General features: G+C 34.1%; 1 protein-coding gene across 1 annotated transcript in view; it reads left to right on the forward strand.

Annotated features, from left to right (window-relative positions):
* The first annotated feature begins 12,813 nt into the window (after positions 1-12,813).
* LOC141395059 (sialin) overlaps positions 12,814-14,611 on the forward strand; it is an 86,302-nt gene continuing 84,504 nt past the window's right edge. Inside the window, exon 1 of the mRNA XM_073970454.1 lies at positions 12,814-13,757. The gene's annotated coding sequence lies outside the window, so the exon portion shown is untranslated. The remainder of the gene's footprint in view (positions 13,758-14,611) is intronic.

Consider the following 14,611-nt stretch of genomic DNA (forward strand, 5'->3'; position numbering starts at 1 on the left):
GTTCTCCAAGTGAACTTGTAAGACGTCTCGTTACACTAAGAACTTTAATATTTTTAATTTGGGAAGGCATTAAGGAATAATTGCACACAAAATTTCGTAAAAAAAATTAATTTGCGATTTTTCCAATTTTTCATGATTTTCTATGATTTACACAAAGAACTTTCTAGTTTATGACTTGGAAAGCTATTAAAGAATAAGATTTCATACAAAAACTCAATTTTCGATTTTTCCAATTTTCCGACTTTTCCAGAGGGATTTTCCAAATTTTTCTTCCGTAAAGACCTTCTCCTCGAAAATACGAATAACTGAAAAAAAATTTTACAGAAATCGGCCTAGCCGTTCTCATTTTATGAATTACTATACATTTTTTACACCATTTTTATATATGTAAGATTATTCAAGACTGACAAGACAAGAGTTTTCTTGTTTTCTGATCAATTTATGAGAAAATCCACGATAGGAAACAAGAATTTCTATAAGAGAAGTCCGACGATTGGACGCCAAAATAGTCTATTGACAGGTGCACGATTGGGCGACAGAATTTGTCATTACATACCCACGATTGGGTGCTAGAATTTCATCATGGATAGACTCACTATTGCTCAGCATTAGTTCTCTATCATGAAAACCGCTATCGGCCTTCAGAATTTCTTTGTGATAAGATCTACGATTGGACACCAAAATATCTTTAGGGAATAACTTCAATGACAGTAACAGTAACAACGATTGCACACCTGACTTTCCGAAATTGAAAAACTGACCATATTCTGACACCGCAGCGTGATAAAAGACAAAAAAAAACACGTGTCTCGGAATTTTTCCTTTAATTATATAACTCCTAAATCTACCAGCAAATATAAAAAATACTAGTGGATAACGCCATGATATCCGAACGTTCCCTTTGCATAAATCAATTCTCTACTAATCCCATTTTCCTTCCATAAATTGCTCAATAAAATTATAGTGGAAAATTGAAGCCATGATTTTGAACTTTTGTGAAGTAGGAAACAAGGGAAAGGTTAAGATATTTCTAAGGTTTTCCGATTGTATACTCGTTCTTTTGGGGGAAATTGGCCAAGAAGTCTTACGTCATTTTAATTTAAAAATAGTAATGATTATTATTTTATCAGTAATATAAGTATAAAATAAGGTTTACATCATTATTAAATAAGAAATTTTCGCTAACAAGAATTTTCAAAATTTTGGTCAGGTGGGCCCCCCCCGAAATGAAATCCTGGCTACGTCCCTGCTGCCCACATAGTGCTGTAGAGTATAAAAATATAAAATGTAAAATATAAAATATGGGTGACGTAGGGGATGAAAGATACCAAGGAACGGTCCTGACCGGCTTTAAAATGGCAAAGTCCAGGATTTATCTTGGTCCCTCTTTCATCTCAAGTGGAAACTGACCTCCCCGTGGTGTCAAGTGGGGTAGTTGCCTTTAACACCCGTTAAAAGTAGTGAGCTAAAATGTGCCGCGCGTTCACCCATAAGAACGTTAAAAACTTGGGTTTGGGCGCAGGGTTAGTAACCCTACCCTAGAAAAACAAATCCCTCTAAAGTTGACGACCCCCGCAAACGTTTTAAGGACCATGATCGGCGAATCTGCACATGGAATGTTCGCACTCTTTATAGAGAAGGTGCAGTTTACGCATTGGCAGATGTACTGGAAAAGTACAAGGCCGACATAACTGCCATACAGGAAATACGATGGAATGGGAAAGGTGTCACAACAACACCTAAAGGTGACGCACTGTATTATAGCTGCCATGACATAAAGCATGAGTTTGGTTGCGGATTTTCGGTTAAAACACCTGGTCTCTAACTTCACACCAGTGAATGAAAGACTTGCTACAATTCGAATAAGAGCAAAATTCTTCAACATCAGTTTTATTTGCGCTCATGCACCCACTGAAGACAAGGACGAACTGACCAAAGATATATTTTATGAGCGCTTAGAAGAAACATATGACCGGTGTCCTTTCCATGACATTAAAATTATTCTAGGCGATTTTAATGCCAAAATTGGAAAGGAAAATATCTTTGGCCCAACAGTCGGAAAATTCAGTCTCCACAGTGAAACATCTGACAATGGTATGAGGCTGATAGACTTCGCAACGGCAAAAAACATGGTGTTTAGCAGCACCAGATTTCAACATTTCGACATACATAAGGGCACCTGGCTGTCTCCAGATCAGAAAACAAGAAATCAAATTGATCACGTGGTGATAGATGGAAGACATTCATCGAGTGTGTTGGATGTGCGTTCGTTCCGAGGAGCAAACATAGACTCGGACCACTACCTTGTTGCACGCACTCGGTGAAACGTAGCAAACAAAGTACGAACAGACACAACACGAAAGTTAGACATCGGTAAGATGCAATTACAACAGATAGCCACAGCATATTGCACTCAACTAGCCCAATTGCTTAATCAAAGCACTCCTCATCCCGATAACATATCAGCGCAATGGCAAAGTATTGCCCACTCCATGCAAACAGCCGCAAAATCCATACTTGGATACCAGAGACCTCCACCAAGGAATCCATGGTATTATCATGAGTGTCGTGCTGCTACTGAAGAGAAAAATGCGGCATATAGGGCTACTTTACAATCCGTAGCAACGCGCAGCGCACGAGAGAGATATCGGGAGAAAAGGAGAGAGGAAAACGTCTTTTCCCCACAACAAAGAGAGAGATGGAAAAGCGGGAGTGTGAAAAAATCGAAATGTACAGGAACCAGAATGAAGTCCGAAAATTCTACGAAAGAGTCAAGCATCAAACTGATGGCTTTGGTACAGGCACATTCTCCTGTAGAGACCAGCAAGGTTATTTGGTAACTGATACAGATAGTGTGCTCAGGATATGGAAAGAACATTTTTCAAAACTGTTGGTATCCAATAGCAGCGAAGACGACGAAGATACCACAGATCCAATCCCAGAAGATGGTATTGAATCTATACCGCCCAGCCAAGATGAGGTAAAGACAGCAATAAATCGGCTGAAGAATAATAAGGCAGCAGGAGCCGATGGCTTACCAGCCGAGCTGTTTAAAACCGGAGGCGACGCGCTGATAAGGTGTATGCATCAGCTAGTTAGCACCATCTGCTAGGAAGAACGAGTACCCGACGATTGGAACCTGAGCATCCTATGTCCCGTCCACAAGAAAGGAGATAAGACTGTATGCTCAAACTATAGGGGCATAAGTCTACTCCATATTGCCTACAACATCGTGTCAGTGATATTGTGCGAACGACTAAAGCCTATGGTCAACGATATAATTGGACCATACCAATGTGGCTTTAGACCTGGCATTTACCAGATATTTACCCTGCGGCAAATCCTGGAGAAGACCCAAGAGATGCAGATCGATACATTTCACCTTTTTGTCGATTATAAAGCAGCATTCGACAGTCCCCTCCGATCAAAGGTATTCCACGCAATGTCTGAATCTGGTATCCCCGCAAAGCTCATCCGGCTTTGTAAGATGACTTTAACTGATACTAGGTCCTCAGTTAAAATTGGAAAGAACCTCTCCGAAGAATTTTGAACCAAAAGAGGTTTCAGGCAAGGGGACAGCCTTTCGTGTGATCTTTTCAACATTTTGCTGGAAAAAGTAATACGAGTTGCAAATGTCAAAAGAAATGGCACAATTTACACCAATAGCCACATGTTACTTGCCTATGCTGATGACATACACATCATGGGACGATCAGTAAAGGAAGTAACTGATACCTTTAGGAAGGTCGAAGCAGAATCTGCGAAAGTGGGTCTGGCGGTAAACGGCGAAAAGACCAAATTGATGGTGTCGACGCGCAAAGCGTTCATAGAGCTCGGACCAACTGTGGAAGTTGTTTCCTATAATATTGAGGTAGTAAAAGACTTCGTCTACATCGGCACCTCCGTAAACACAACAAACGACATCAGTTGTGAAATAAAAAGAAGAATTGTATTGGCCAACAGATGCTACTTTGGTTTAAGTAAGCAGTTTAAAAGCAAAGCCACATCTCGTCAAACAAAAATAACGCTCTACAAAACACTGATACTACCCGTGCTGATGTATGGCTCCGAAGTCTGGGTACTTGCGCAAGCAGACACGGCAGTGTTTGGTGTGTTTGAGAGAAAATTTCTTCGAAAGCTCTACGGACCAATCTGCGTTGACGGTGATTATCGACGTCCCATGAACCACGAGCTGTATCTGCTATATAACAACATCAATATTGTTAAACGTATCGAGATGCAGCGATTGCGTTGGCTAGGCCATATCATAATGATGAGTGAAGATGAACCCGCTAAAAAGACATATAAATACGGACCGCTTGGCGGTGCACGCAGAATTGGCAGGCCAATGAATAGATGGCGCAAACAAGTGGATGAAGAGATGAAAAGGCGCGGTATTCCAGAGTGCGAAGCAACAAATAGAGAGAAATGGAGATCTTTTCTTAGTTCGGCCTATGGAACAAATGTTCTGTAATGGGCCAGCTAAGTAAGTAAATAATAAAATATACAATATAGGATATTAAATATGAAATATAAAATATATATAAAATAAAAAATATAATGTATATATAAAATATAAATTATAATTATAGATTATTAATTATAAAATACGAAATATAAAAAATAAAATATAAAATAAAAAATATTAAACATACATAAATATAAAGTATAAAATTTAAAATATAAAATGTAGGATATAATATATATATATAATTTGCAAAATATAAAATATAAGTTATTAAATATGAAATATAAAATACATAAAAATATAGATTATAAAATATAAATTATAAATAATAATACATAATAATTGTTCCACAAACATCCCATACGGGACAAGGGAGTCTTCTCTCATATCAATGAGTGCACCCCGATTCATATCAGCTCAATGATATGGGACCTACTGTTTATCGCCGAGTCCGAACGGCGTTCTAAGACACCACTTGTAGAGAAGTTTTACGCGGCTGAAATACTCAGGAAATGTCGCCAACATTACTGAGGGGTATTTTGCCACCATTGAAAAGTGTTTTATGTTGACTAGCCTGGAATCAAACCCACGACCTTCAGCGTACAAGGCGGGTGGCATACCATTGCACCACGGTGGCACCCAATTATATATTATAAATAATATACAATTATAAATTAAAAAATATAAAATTTAGAAATATAAAAAATATATATACGTTTTAAATTATAAAATAGGCATAATATTTAAAACTATAAAATATAAATTATATATAAAATAATGTATATATAAATGTAAATAAATATATAAAATTCTCAAATGATTTTGAAAATTTTTAAAAAATTCTTAAATTTTTAAACTATTATTACTTGTATAAATAAACTATTTCTTCATATATTAATAAGCGATAGAACATTTCTTACTGAGGGTATATGTACCTCCATATGTATGTGCATATCTGTCGGAAAATCCGACTTAAGCTTTCTGACTTAGTGCTTGCTTGTATAATTACAAACGTAAGAAAAGATCTCCCTAAGCCAGAAGCTCCTAACATTCCTGCAACGTAGAAACTTAAAATTGACATAATAAAAACTACGTTGTGGCATTCGGTGCAACAGAACAAGCAAATCAAAATGCCGTCAATATGTGGCGGCGCTAACTTAACTCAAACTATGGCGGGATGTAGTATGATCAGTTTAGCTATTTGCTAGAGAGTAAAGTGTTATTATTCAAGCAAAATAAAAACAGTGTCATAAGTCCGATTTTTGGAAATCGGAAGAGTGGAATTATTATGCTATCGATAATGTCTCAAATATATTCAGTACGGAAGTGGCGTCACCTTGCACACAGAAGTTCTGCGGTTTATTCCTAGGCCAAAAGTTAAGATTTTCGGCTTAAAATTGTATCTAAATTTTCTAAGTATTTTGATTATGAAAAATATTTCCATAAGTGGTATGAGAGAAGTCTCCCCTTTCCCCCTTCAAATAAGTTCTTATATATAACTATCTGCTGCTGAATAAACCTTCCACCTACAAATATGCATACATGTAAATACCTTTTTCCATAAAAAAACTGTCCACCTATTATATTGGTATTTACGTAGGAACGTAAATCAAAAATAAAGAAAAATCTACATCAATAGCCAAGTCAAGTGAAGAAAGAAATCGAAAAAACACAACTCCTAGCATTTCAAACTAAGCTAAACTCAACTGAACAAACGATGACAATCATGACGTTTCGAGACAACAATCTTAATCATCTATAATGATATTTACAACGACGACGATAATCATGATGTTGATAATTGTTGTTGTAGTTGTCGATGGTGATGCTTTACTTGTCCACATTGCAGTAGCTGTTAACGCAGATGCTTTACATTTGCATCCCATTACGAAGGTTAGGAGAGAGCTAAATAAAACACTTGAAATGCCAAGAGCATACTAAACTATAGGCTCCCTCGATCAGTAGCTAATGGAAATATTGTAGTAGAAGACTTGATATCACATTACACGAAATATAAAATGTTTGAGGTCCAAGAAGACCACAAAACGTGGATCTCTTTTAAAGAATATTTCAAAGGACCACAAAGATTACAAAACGTGGGTTTTCTAAAGAATATTTTGGAGGTCCAAAAATGCCACAATACGTGGATTTTTTAAAGAATATTTCAGAGGTCCAAGAAGACCACAAAACGTGGATTTTTAAAATAATATTTCAGAGGTCCACATAACGTGGATTTTTTAAAGAATATTTCAGAGGTCCACAAAACGTGGATTTTTTAAAGAATATTTCAGAGGTCCACAAAACGTGGATTTTTTAAAGAATATTTCAGAGGTCCACAAAACGTGGATTTTTTTAAAGAATATTTCAGAGGTCCACAAAACGTGGATTTTTTTAAAGAATATTTCAGAGGTTCACAAAACGTGGATTTTTTTAAAAAATATTTCAGAGGTCCACAAAACGTGGATTTTTTAAAGAATATTTCAGAGGTCCACAAAACGTGGATTTTTTAAAGAATATTTCAGAGGTCAACAAAACGTGGATTTTTTAAAGAATATTTCAGAGGTCCACAAAACGTGGATTTTTTAAAGAATATTTCAGAGGTCCACAAAACGTGGATTTTTTAAAGAATATTTCAGAGGTCCACAAAACGTGCATTTTTTAAAGAATATTTCAGAGGTCCACAAAACGTGGATTTTTTAAAGAATATTTCAGAGGTCCACAAAACGTGGATTTTTTAAAGAATATTTCAGAGGTCCACAAAACGTGGATATTTTAAAGAATATTTCAGAGGTCCACAAAACGTGCATTTTTTAAAGAATATTTCAGAGGTCCACAAAACGTGGTTTTTTTAAAGAATATTTCAGACGTCCACAAAACGTGGATTTTTTAAAGAATATTTCAGAGGACCACAAAACGTGGATTTTTAAAGAATATTTCAGAGGTCCACAAAACGTGGATTTTTTAAGAATATTTCAGAGGTCCACAGAACGTGGATTTTTTTAAGAATATTTCAGAGGTCCACAAAATGTGGATTTTTCAAAGAATATTTCAGAGGTCCACAAAACGTGGATTTTTAAAGAATATTTCAGAGGTCCACAAAACGTGGATTTTTTAAAGAATATTTCAGAGGTCCACAAAACGTGGATTTTTTAAAGAATATTTCAGAGGTCCACAAAACGTGGATTTTTTAAAGAATATTTCAGAGGTCCACAAAATGTGGATTTTTTAAAGAATATTTCAGAGGTCCACAAAACGTGGATTTTTTAAAGAATATTTCAGAGGTCCACAAAACGTGGATTTTTTAAAGAATATTTCAGAGGTCCACAAAACGTGGATTTTTTAAAGAATATTTCAGAGGTCCACAAAACGTGGATTTTTTAAAGAATATTTCAGAGGTCCACAAAACGTGGATTTTTTAAAGAATATTTCAGAGGTCCACAAAACGTGGATTTTTTAAAGAATATTTCAGAGGTCCACAAAACGTGGATTTTTTAAAGAATATTTCAGAGGTCCACAAAACGTGGATTTTTTAAAGAATATTTCAGAGGTCCACAAAACGTGGATTTTTTAAAGAATATTTCAGAGGTCCACAAAACGTGGATTTTTTAGAGAATATTTCAGAGGTCCACAAAACGTGGATTTTTTAAAGAATATTTCAGAGGTCCACAAAACGTGGATTTTTTAAAGAATATTTCAGAGGTCCACAAAACGTGGATTTTTTAAAGAATATTTCAGAGGTCCACAAAACGTGGATTTTTTTAAAGAATATTTCAGAGGTTCACAAAACGTGGATTTTTTTAAAAAATATTTCAGAGGTCCACAAAACGTGGATTTTTTAAAGAATATTTCAGAGGTCCACAAAACGTGGATTTTTTAAAGAATATTTCAGAGGTCAACAAAACGTGGATTTTTTAAAGAATATTTCAGAGGTCCACAAAACGTGGATTTTTTAAAGAATATTTCAGAGGTCCACAAAACGTGGATTTTTTAAAGAATATTTCAGAGGTCCACAAAACGTGCATTTTTTAAAGAATATTTCAGAGGTCCACAAAACGTGGATTTTTTAAAGAATATTTCAGAGGTCCACAAAACGTGGATTTTTTAAAGAATATTTCAGAGGTCCACAAAACGTGGATTTTTTAAAGAATATTTCAGAGGTCCACAAAACGTGGATTTTTTAAAGAATATTTCAGAGGTCCACAAAACGTGGATTTTTTAAAGAATATTTCAGAGGTCCACAAAACGTGGATTTTTTAAAGAATATTTCAGAGGTCCACAAAACGTGGATTTTTTAAAGAATATTTTAGAGGTCCACAAAACGTGGATTTTTTAAAGAATATTTCAGAGGTCCACAAAACGTGGATTTTTTAAAGAATATTTCAGAGGTCCACAAAACGTGGATTTTTTAAAGAATATTTCAGAGGTCCACAAAACGTGGATTTTTTAAAGAATATTTCAGAGGTCCACAAAACGTGGATTTTTTAAAGAATATTTCAGAGGTCCACAAAACGTGGATTTTTTAAAGAATATTTCAGAGGTCCACAAAACGTGGATTTTTTAAAGAATATTTCAGAGGTCCACAAAACGTGGATTTTTTAAAGAATATTTCAGAGGTCCACAAAACGTGGATTTTTTAAAGAATATTTCAGAGGTCCACAAAACGTGGATTTTTTAAAGAATATTTCAGAGGTCCACAAAACGTGGATTTTTTAAAGAATATTTCAGAGGTCCACAAAACGTGGATTTTTTAAAGAATATTTCAGAGGTCCACAAAACGTGGATTTTTTAAAGAATATTTCAGAGGTCCACAAAACGTGGATTTTTTAAAGAATATTTCAGAGGTCCACAAAACGTGGATTTTTTAAAGAATATTTCAGAGGTCCACAAAACGTGGATTTTTTAAAGAATATTTCAGAGGTCCACAAAACGTGGATTTTTTAAAGAATATTTCAGAGGTCCACAAAACGTGGATTTTTTAAAGAATATTTCAGAGGTCCACAAAACGTGGATTTTTTAAAGAATATTTCAGAGGTCCACAAAACGTGGATTTTTTAAAGAATATTTCAGAGGTCCACAAAACGTGGATTTTTTAAAGAATATTTCAGAGGTCCACAAAACGTGGATTTTTTAAAGAATATTTCAGAGGTCCACAAAACGTGGATTTTTTAAAGAATATTTCAGAGGTCCACAAAACGTGGATTTTTTAAAGAATATTTCAGAGGTCCACAAAACGTGGATTTTTTAAAGAATATTTCAGAGGTCCACAAAACGTGGATTTTTTAAAGAATATTTCAGAAGTCCACAAAACGTGGATTTTTTAAAGAATATTTCAGAGGTCCACAAAACGTGGATTTTTTAAAGAATATTTCAGAGGTCCACAAAACGTGGATTTTTTAAAGAATATTTCAGAGGTCCACAAAACGTGGATTTTTTAAAGAATATTTCAGAGGTCCACAAAACGTGGATTTTTTAAAGAATATTTCAGAGGTCCACAAAACGTGGATTTTTTAAAGAATATTTCAGAGGTCCACAAAACGTGGATTTTTTAAAGAATATTTCAGAGGTCCACAAAACGTGGATTTTTTAAAGAATATTTCAGAGGTCCACAAAACGTGGATTTTTTAAAGAATATTTCAGAGGTCCAAGAAGACCACAAAACGTGGATTTTTTAAAGAATATTTCAGAGGTCCACAAAACGTGGATTTTTTAAAGAATATTTCAGAGGTCCAAGAAGACCACAAAACGTGGATTTTTTAAAGAATATTTCAGAGGTCCACAAAACGTGGATTTTTTAAAGAATATTTCAGAGGTCCACAAAACGTGGATTTTTTAAAGAATATTTCAGAGGTCCAAGAAGACCACAAAACGTGGATTTTTTAAAGAATATTTCAGAGGTCCACAAAACGTGGATTTTTTAAAGAATATTTCAGAGGTCCAAGAAGACCACAAAACGTGGATTTTTAAAGAATATTTCAGAGGTCCAAGAAGACCACAAAACGTGGATTTTTTAAAGAATATTTCAGAGGTCCAAGAAGACAACAAAGCGTGGATTTTTTAAAGAATATTTCAGAGGTCCAAGAAGATCACAAAACGTGGATTTTTTAAAGAATATTTCAGAGGTCCAAGAAGATCACAAAACGTGGATTTTTTAAAGAATATTTCAGAGGTCCAAGAAGACAACAAAACGTGGATTTTTTAAAGAATATTTCAGAGGTCCAAGAAGACAACAAAACGTGGATTTTTTAAAGAATATTTCAGAGGTCCAAGAAGACAACAAAACGTGGATTTTTTAAAGAATATTTCAGAGGTCCAAGAAGACAACAAAGCGTGGATTTTTTAAAGAATATTTCAGAGGTCCAAGAAGATCACAAAACGTGGATTTTTTAAAGAATATTTCAGAGGTCCAAGAAGATCACAAAACGTGGATTTTTTAAAGAATATTTCAGAGGTCCAAGAAGATCACAAAACGTGGATTTTTTAAAGAATATTTCAGAGGTCCAAGAAGACCACAAAACGTGGATTTTTAAAGAATATTTCACAGGTGCAAGAAGTCCACAAAACGTGGATTTTTTAAAGAATATTTCAGAGGTCCAAGAAGACAACAAAACGTGGATTTTTTAAAGAATATTTCAGAGGTCCAAGAAGACAACAAAACGTGGATTTTTTAAAGAATATTTCAGAGGTCCAATAAGACCACAAAACGTGGATTTTTTAAAGAATATTTCAGAGGTCCAAGAAGACCACTAAACGTGGATTTTTTAAAGAATATTTCAGAGGTCCAAGAAGACCACAAAACGTGGATTTTTTAAAGAATATTTCAGAGGTCCAAGAAGGCCACAAAACGTGGATTTTTTAAAGAATATTTTTGAGAGACCAATAGACCTCTAAACGTGGAATTTTTCAAAGAATATTTTTGAGAGACCAATAGACCTCTAAACGTGGAATTTTTTAAAGAATATTTTTGAGAGACCAATAGACCTCTAAACGTGGAATTTTTTAAAGAATATTTTTGAGAGACTAAAAGTGGAATTTTTAAGGAAAGCTTTTGTGGTCCATGAAGACAACAAAACGTGGATTTTTTAAAGAATATTTCAGAGGTCCAAGAAGACAACAAAACGTGGATTTTTTAAAGAATATTTCAGAGGTCCAAGAAGACAACAAAACGTGGATTTTTTAAAGAATATTTCAGAGGTCCACGAAGACCACAAAACGTGGATTTTTTAAAGAATATTTCAGAGGTCCAAGAAGGCCACAAAATGGGGATTTTTTAGCGATTATTTCAGAGGTCCAAGAAGACCACAAAACGTGGATTTTTTTAAAGAATATTTCAGAGGTCCAAGAAGACCACAAAACGTGGATTTTTTAAAGAATATTTCAGAGGTCCAAGAATACCACAAAACGTGAATTTTTTAAAGAATATTTCAGAGGTCCAAGAAGACCACAAAACGTGAATTTTTTAAAGAATATTTCAGAGGTCCACAAAGGCCACAAAACGTGAATTTTTTAAAGAATATTTCAGAGGTCCACAAAGGCCACAAAACTTGGATTTTTTAGAGGATATTTCAGAGGTCAAAGAAGACGTAAAAACGTGGATTTTTTAAAGAATATTTCAGTGGCCCAGGAAGACCACAAAACGTGGATTTTTTAAAGAATATTTCAGTGGCCCAGGAAGACCACAAAACGTGGATTTTTTAAAGAATATTTCAGTGGCCCAGGAAGACCACAAAACGTGGATTTTTTAAAGAATATTTTGGAGGTCCAAGAAGAACAGAAAACGTTGCTTGTGGGACAAATTGATCTCTAAACGTGGATTTTTTAAAGAATATTTTTTGAGGTACCAATTGACCTCTAACCTGGATTTTTTAAAGAATATTTTTTGAGGGACCAACAGACCTCTAAACGTGGATTATTTGAAGAATATTTTTTGAGGGACCAATAGACCTCTAAACTTGGGTTTTTTAAAGAATATTTGTAGAGGGGCCAATAGACATGTAACAAATATTTTTTTAAGATTTTATTCTGGGAAACCGAAGGTAAGAATGTGTTTGATAGCAATATCGCAATAAATTTGCTAGGAGAGTGTAGTGTGCTCTGTTCGTCCATATATCACTGATGATGTTTTCAGTTGTGACGATTATTCATTCAGTCATGTAATGTCTCCTAGCCGACCCTTCAAAACACCCGACTACGAACAAGCAACTTGGCCAAGTAACAAAATCAAATGTGAGATTGGGTGCACACAATAGCTAGCTGGCCTGCTGCTGCTTTCGTCGTCGATGGTGATGATGACAATGTTATTGTTGTTGGATCTCGGGTTGTTGTTGTTGTCAGTGTTGTTGCTGCTATTGGGGTTTGTTAAGGAGAACGAAAACAGAAAAAGGCCGGTCACAACGAGCAAAAATTTCAGTTTTCGATCTCTCTGCGTGCAAGGCGGACAACAGCGCAATAGTTCGCTTCGATTTGAATGTTGACTATTTTTTGAAAACGTTAAACAAACAACACAACAATATTACAAGAAGAATATCAAAAGAAAACAAAACTACAAATAAAAAAAAAAGGTTTTCAATTTTTGTTCGAATGTTTTTGTAAATAATTTTTAAATCCCAGCAAACAAGTGAAACAAAATTAAAATAAAAACGCCTGGTGTTTGCTGTTGTTCCTTTCCAACCAAGCCATAGTTTTGAAAACATTTCCCTCCACCGAGAATCCTTAAAAATTTTAATCCACACCAAAACCATATGTTAACAAAATTTTCTCGGTAAAACAACTTAAATAAAAAGTTAAAAAAAGTGTTCGTATTTTTTTTTGTATTTGAAATTTTCCCTGTCTGCCACCTTTTTGGCAAAAGGAATTTCGTGTTGCAATTTACATTTTAATTTGTTTTTGGTCTAAAACTGTTCTTTCTCGTCGACGTCGCCGCGCTGTCGTGTAACAACAAATCTTTGGGGCGATATCATCAGCCTCCTCCCCACTCTTTCGCCTCTGACATTACAATTACCGAAATATTTTTTTTTCGGGTTTTTGTTTATTTGCTTTTCGTTGATAAAAAGAACTGTCAAATAATAATTACCGCGCCTGTCATTTGCAAATGTTTTATCGAGTGTTTTGTTTGTTGTTTTTCCGGTGAATGTGACATTGAAAACTATTTTGTTGATAATTAATAATTTGTATTTTATCGGTGTTATCGCGGGGATATTTTCTATTATCCCTAGAGTAAAAAATAGTTTAGTGAGGTGTCTTTAATTTAATTTCTAAATTCCGGTACTATTCTCTTTCTACAAATTGGAAGGTAAGTGAAGTTAGTAGAAATATTGAAAAGTTTGAAACTTTTAAATATTTATGGAACACTAAACGTATATTTTTTTTAAAGAATAGTTTTTGAGAGACCAACAGATCACAAATCATGGATATTTTAAAGAATATTTTTTAAATTTGTTTAAAAATATCTTTCGAATTTTTTTGGATTTTTTAAAGAATATTTTTTGAATTTTTTAATGAATATGTTTTGAGGGACCAACAGACCACAAAACGTGGAATTTTTTGAGGAACATTTGACCACAAAACGAGGATTTTTCAAAAAATAATTTTTGAGGGACATTCCAGCACAAAACGTGGATTTTTTAAAGAATATTTTTTGAGGTAAATTCCAACACAAAACGTGGATTTTTTAAAGAATATTTTTTGAGGTAAATTCCAACACAAAACGTGGATTTTTTAAAGAATATTTTTTGAGGTAAATTCCAACACAAAACGTGGATTTTTTAAAGAATATTTTTTGAGGTAAATTCCAACACAAAACGTGGATTTTTTAAAGAATATTTTTTGAGGTAAATTCCAACACAAAACGTGGATTTTTTAAAGAATATTTTTTGAGGTAAATTCCAACACAAAACGTGGATTTTTAAAGAATATTTTTTGAGGTAAATTCCAACACAAAACGTGGATTTTTTAAAGAATATTTTTTTGAGGTAAATTTCAACACAAAACGTGGATTTTTTTAAAGAATATTTTTTGAGGTAAATTCCAACACAAAACGTGGATTTTTTAAAGAATATTTTTTGAGGTAAATTCCAACACAAAACGTGGATTTATTAAAGAATATTTTTTGATGTAAATTCCAACCCAAAACGTGTATTTTTTAAA

Source organism: Musca autumnalis, unplaced genomic scaffold (assembly GCF_047663935.1).
Source record: "Musca autumnalis isolate F117 unplaced genomic scaffold, ASM4766393v1 scaffold_2, whole genome shotgun sequence".
Lineage (NCBI taxonomy): Eukaryota > Metazoa > Arthropoda > Insecta > Diptera > Muscidae > Musca > Musca autumnalis.